Source organism: Rhinolophus sinicus, chromosome 13, assembly GCF_057876585.1.
Source record: "Rhinolophus sinicus isolate RSI-liver-muscle chromosome 13, RSI-T2T, whole genome shotgun sequence".
In the NCBI taxonomy this organism is placed as follows: domain Eukaryota; kingdom Metazoa; phylum Chordata; class Mammalia; order Chiroptera; family Rhinolophidae; genus Rhinolophus; species Rhinolophus sinicus.
Window position 1 is genome coordinate 46,639,654 of NC_142513.1, and position 6,635 is coordinate 46,646,288.

Below are 6,635 nucleotides of genomic sequence, written 5' to 3' on the forward strand. Positions count from 1 at the left end.
GGCACATTATTTTCAATAGTCCAGATAAAGAAGCAACCGAAGTATCCATCGTCTTGGATAAAGAAGAAGTGGTACATAGATATAACAACATACTACTTGGCTGTAACAAAGAATAAAATCTTACAAGCTGTGACAACATGCGTGGACCTAGAGGGTATCATTCAAAGTGAAATAAGTCAGACAGAGAAAGACAAATATCACATTATTTCACTTATTTGTGATATCTAAAAAAAAAAGTTGACATAGAAAAGAGAAACAAACTCATAAGTGCAGAGAACTAACTGATCGTTGCCCAGTTCGAGGATTGTTGGGGGAATGCTTGAAAAGGTAAAAGGATTAAGGAGTACAAATTGACAGTTATAAAATAGTTATGAACATGTCAGTTACAGTACAAGGAATATAGTAAATAAGATTGTAATAACTAAGTATGCTGTCAGGGATACCAGACTAATCGGGGTACCAGTTTATACATTATATGAATGCCTAACCACTATGCTGTACACCTGAAGCTGACATAATATTCAATGTCAACTCTAACATAAATGAAAAACTTTACATTTAAAAAACAAAAAAATTTCTGAAATTTGGTATATTACTATATGGTTCTTAAGAATGTCTGCTTCTAAAATTGGTTATTATTTTATGCAAAACATGTACTCCTCAATTAGATGAAGACATTTAAATATAGTCATAATGCAATGATTTAGAACATAGTGGAATCCCTTTACAATATGGGGTTTAAGAAAGAGAACTTGAATTCTAAATTGTCACAATTTCTACTATTATTTTAGCCTAAATTATGAACCCAGTATACCTGAAACTTATACAAAATATTATTCAATTTCAACTGAATATAACTAAAAAGCACAAGAAAACAAAATAGAGAAAACACTGGCTCCTAACAACTATATGATACCAAAATAAAAAGTGTAACAAAAAAAGAAGTGTATGTTATATGCTATATAGTTTTAAAACTGAAAGGTACCAGGAAGATTACATGACTATGACAATATGTAATTGAATCCATCAAAGATTTCATTTAGGCACGAGTATTATGAAAGTCATGTTGGAATAATGTAAAAGATATATTAAGAATCCTAATCCGTAACCAAATTTCATATCTCCATCACTGTGGGATACCTCCCAATATAATTATCCTATCACTATATATTTCCCAGCCCCTTCTTTTTTACAGCTCCCATGTTCAATACTTCCTAAAGTTAAAAAAAAAAAGCCTCAAATGCTCACATGTTATAAAATGGTTCACGCTGACCAATTTTCCATTACAAACATAAAACAATGATAGGTGGACCACTACTAAATTTTACAAGTAAGTGCTACACAAAACTAAATTCAGAGCAAAAAAGTTAATTCCACAAAGGAGCATTTTACCTTGGTATCAACACTGAAGAGTCCATCAGTTGATATAGACATTGAATCATTAGTGCCAGGTTTGCAGGTAAGACTTTAGAGTGAAGATACACAAAAAAATAAGTGAGTTCATTTCTTTACAAAACCAACAAAAGAAGTAAAAGGTCAGCTATTTCCATATTAAATGAAGTTTCTTGCTTGATTTAATTAAAATATGGACTCTGTTTTAGACAAGCTATCAGTTATCTATTTCTGCCTCTACCACTCCCAACTCATGCAATATTTAATGAAGATACACTCTAAGTTTCCATAACAAAGAATGACAGCCAATTTATTGTCAATGCCTGAGATTACTTTGCTTTCACCACAAGTCCTGAGGCTGAATTGAAAACCCAATTAATAGCTGATATTACTGGAACCTGAACTGGGACAAAAGCAATGACCTAAATCAAGGTAGAAAGATACACTGTCCCTTCTCCATTGTCTGTCCCTGGTTCAAGGACTAATCTGTGTCAGTCTAAAATAGCAATCTTGGTTCTTTAACATAGAAAGCAGTTACTAAACTTACCCCATTCCTTCTTTTCACTCAAAAACACTACGGTGAGTTCCCTGAAGTGTTTATAATGTTTGCAAGTTACACGTACAAAAGTTAAAGAACAAATATGTATGTTTTTAGCCTTCCCACTCCCAGATCACTTGTCCTCACAGCGTCCTGGCAATCTCCAACCTTGAAAATTTTAGCCTACGAAGGCATAGACTCCTGAAACAAGAATGGGCTCAAATGACCCACAGTAGGAGTTCTCTATTTCCCTGTTCCTGGAAAATAAGCTAAATGGAGCCTCAGTCATCCACTCCCAACACAGGCATGTTACCACCTACCCAAGTCCATTACTGTTTTCACAATCAGTCCTCCCTCTGCCCAACACTCCATATATATGGGAAGGACATCAGCGCGTTGGGAAAAGAGGTGGAGGTGACGAGACACCTGCCTTGGGCCATAGATCTATGTAGTTCAGCAATCTCCAGTGCCATAGGACTCGAGGGGACATAAGCCCACCTCCCTAAGTTGGGGTTCAGGTGGATGATACCACATTCTTATTTGCTATAAAGAGAATGTTTCCAGGGGCTCAGATACTTTAATATGTTTTCATAAATTCTTAAATTAGGCTGGTTCCTCCAATTCAAGAAACAGAAAAGCAGCAACCTGTACAGAATGCCCTTGAAAACCTTATATTAATCTGCTTTTTCAGAAAACTACCAACATCCTTTGTCCTTCCTTCTTGTAATATCTCTTTAAATTGTCATAGCCTACTATTCTCATCTCTTTTCCCTTATCTGATCTCTATTCTAAAAGCCTTATTCCTATCCCAACCAGTATTGTTCCTTTTAAAACTTGGATTCCCTTGCTAATTCCATTCTTATCCTCTTCCACTGCATTCACTAGACCTTTCCATTATTAAAACACTCACCTAAAGGATGATAAAGAAGGACGTGTACTGGGCTTAGAAACCTACACTTAATCTCATTTCATCACTCACTGTACTCAAATAAGTCACAGAATCGCTTTGAGTTTCAAACTTTCCATGTGAATAACCACTTGACCAAAACATTCATGGCAGAATGAAGAACTGCTGGGTGTTTTGAATAATTAATTGCTAACATTCGTTAAAACCCTGGAATTCTATGTACTTTTGATTCCATCTAGAAAAATGGAGAATACTTAGCTAGCAGAAGTGGAATAAAACAACAGATCAACAACAACAAAAACCTCTGAGAACAGCAGAGAAAAAGTATAAAATGAAGAAGACTCATGGAAGAAGGAAGAAAGACTTTAGGAAAAAAAGAAAAAAAAACTTCCTAGAACAAGGGAAAGGTATCAGCCAGAAGGGAAACAAAGGCTGGGGATTCTGTAAGTAGAGAAATCAATTAGAAATATCCTCTCAATTTGTGCTGAATTAACACAACATGGTCTATACGTAGATGTTCTTCACTTACAGAACAAAGATTCGTCCCAAGAAGGTACATCGCATTATACCTGAAAACACTTGCCTGATTAGGTCTTGCTTATGTACAGCCTGTGGTTCTGTGGCCACAGCTAACTGAGACCTGGCCTAAACACTGATGGTAAAAAGAAGGCTCTCGTGACTGCTGAAATTGTCAAGTACATTAAGACAAGAGCTTGGGCTAACTGGGCTTGGTAGGAAACTTCTAAACCAGCGTTAACACATCACTAAACGGGACTCTCTGAGTCCACCTGACTTGCACCTGAATCTTGAATCCACGCCAGCCCAGGCACTTCTCAGTACAGGCTGAGGGACAAGAGAATGGACTTGGAAGCCAAGCAGACTGAAGGTCACATCACAGGTCAGCCACTTGGTAACTATGGAACCAGGAGTCAATTAATACACGTCCCGGAACCACACTCGTCTAATGAATAAAAACTAGGCCGAACAGCACAGCTACTGTGCACAGCTACTGTGCCGAGGACCTGAGACAAGCAACGTTAGGCACATAGTATAGGGTCTCGCCCAGAGCAGAACACTCAGTAAAGGTTACTCGCTTCTCTCTGCACTCTCTGTTAACATGTGAGTTTGAAAAATCCATAAAAACCTACCTGCTTGAAGGGTCTCCTTCAGAACACTCATCCACTATTAAAGAAAAAATTCAAATACATTGTAAATTCACAATAGAAAAACACAGAACTTTAAAACTATCGGACTGAAGTTATGGAAAATATTTCTTTGGGACAACCCCTGAAGACTATAGTAAAGTGAATATTAATGATACAATTGGTAGGAAATTAATACATGAAGAACTTCTACTTCTTCTCCTGTGTGTGTGTGTGTGTGTGTGTGTGTGTGTGTATTTATATATACGTACACATATACACACATATACAGGTACATATATGTGTGCATGAAAGTATATATTTATATCAAATGAAAGAAAAATGAACGGGATGTGCAAAAATGGGATAGCTACAAGTCAAGTGCTACTTGCAATGATTGTAATCCTAACCAAACCCATCAGAGTGAACGAAAACGGTATCAGTAGTAAAATTATTGTCATAAACTAACAAAGGCAAATTTAAATAGCATGATTTTTCTGGACTTCTGTCATGAAGAGCAGTTAGAAGACTTGTTTTGCTCGTACACAGTACCGCTTGTGCCGCTCTTCAGTCAAGGGTGTTCAGTTTAGGATGAAACACCCCGTCATTAGCAGCTTAGTCAGGAGGCAGTCTACTTTGCAGCGGCAAACACAGGAAACAGACGCTTTCTCGCCATCTCTCCAATTGCAGGGTAAGTATGAAAGACGTTGTGATTCCAGTTTTATCAAGTGTAACCCCTGAGATTGCTCCCTCCATTGCTAGAGAGTCTATCTTGTCCTACCTTATAGAGCAGGAAGGTCCAAAGAGTTATTGCTGTGCAGCAAGCAGCGTGTGATGCCATTTTTCTCAACCCTCCCCGTAGTGGCAAATGTGTATAGATATCATGTTTTTTTAGCTTGTAAGTCATATATCATCAGATTCTCAGCCAGTGAATAAGAGAAACCAAACAAAACCCCCCGAAAGACAGAGAAGTTATCTTGAATAACTACATTCAATGACCCTGGAGTTTTAATTTTTTAAACATTCGAAAAGTTGAAAAAAAAAAAAAAAAAAAGAAAAGTTGGCCACTGTATGATTCCAACTATACGATATTCAGAAAAAAGCAAAACTATAGAGGCAGTAAAAAGACAAGTGGTTTCCAGAGGTTGGGGAGAGGAGAGGGCTGAGGAAACGCCACAGAGGGTATCTAGGAGGGAATCTATTCTGTGTGATACTGGAAGGATGGAGACATGTCCTTATACGTTTGTCAAACCCCACAGATTGTACAACAGCAAGAGTGAACTCTAATGTAAAGTGTGGGCTGTGAGTGGTAATGTTGAGTCAGTGCAGTTCATCGATCATCGTAAAAGTACCACTCGGGTGCAGGGTGTCAACAGTGAGGGAGGCTCTGTGTGTACAGGGATACGGGCTTTGAGGGGACTTTCTGTACTCTCCACTCAATTTTGCCCTGAACCTAAACCTGCTCTAATAACGAAGGCTTACTAATTAAAAAAAAAGAAAAAGTTTTCTACTGAACCTGCTATTAGCAGATATGAACACATTAATGCTATTTTCAAAACACAGTCACCTTGAAAATGAACATAAAGATCCAGTATCAGAATATGATTATTCACCCAACTGAATGAAGCATATGAAACTCCATAAACAAAGCAAATCATTTTTGGAATACTTACACAAGAAAATAACTGATAAATGTGAATGAACATCTCGCTTTATCATGGTGTATAGATGTAGTGCCAAGTGAATCAAAATGGAATCATCCCTACACTTAAAGGACAACTTTTATTCTAATTTTAAATCAGAAAGCATTATGCTGATTTTATTGAAAATCTATATTGAAACATTAATCACACAAAAAGATTATAATTGCCATGGTTATTACCATAGTAATGTATGTACAAACACCTGTGAAATACTCACCAAAAGGCAAAAAAGTAACCAGCATTGCAATTTTTAATGGATGATACAACTGAAACCATTACCAAGGCGCATCACCATATTACTTGCTATTAATATTTTAAGCAACACCCAAAATTAAGTCAGGCCTATAACTGTTGTGCAGAAAAGATTTCACACAGCAGGCCTGACTGCTATCCTTTGAAAGTCCTACTTGAACGGCTGGCCCTTGGCTGGTGTCTGGAAACCTGCATATGGGGAGGGTTCCCGCCATTCCCTAACTAAGTGTGGCTCACGGTGCCTGAACTGCTTGTACAAACAAGGTGGTTCGTGCTGAACACTCGCTTTCCTTCTGGGAATCAGGAATGTTGGTACTTGCTAGGGGGACGCTGCCTATGTGACTGGCGTGCCATGAAAGCATTAGGCACTGAGTCTCATGAGACTGTGGTACCACTAGACAGCATTTCACGGGTGGTGCCAGAATTTCACAGTGGAGGAATTAAGCACATCCACAGGACAGGAGTCTTGGAAACTTGCACCTGGTTCCCTCCAGACTCTGTCACATACACCTTTTCTCTTTGCTGATTTTGCTTTCACTGTAATAAATCACAGGTGTGAGCACTACTACAGGATGAGTCCTGTAAAGTGCTCTAGTGAATAACCAAACCTAACTGTGGTGTTAAGAACCTCTAATAAATTGCATTATATGAATTTTTCATTCTTTGGGTGGATGTTTTCTACATGATTAAGGTCAGAAGGA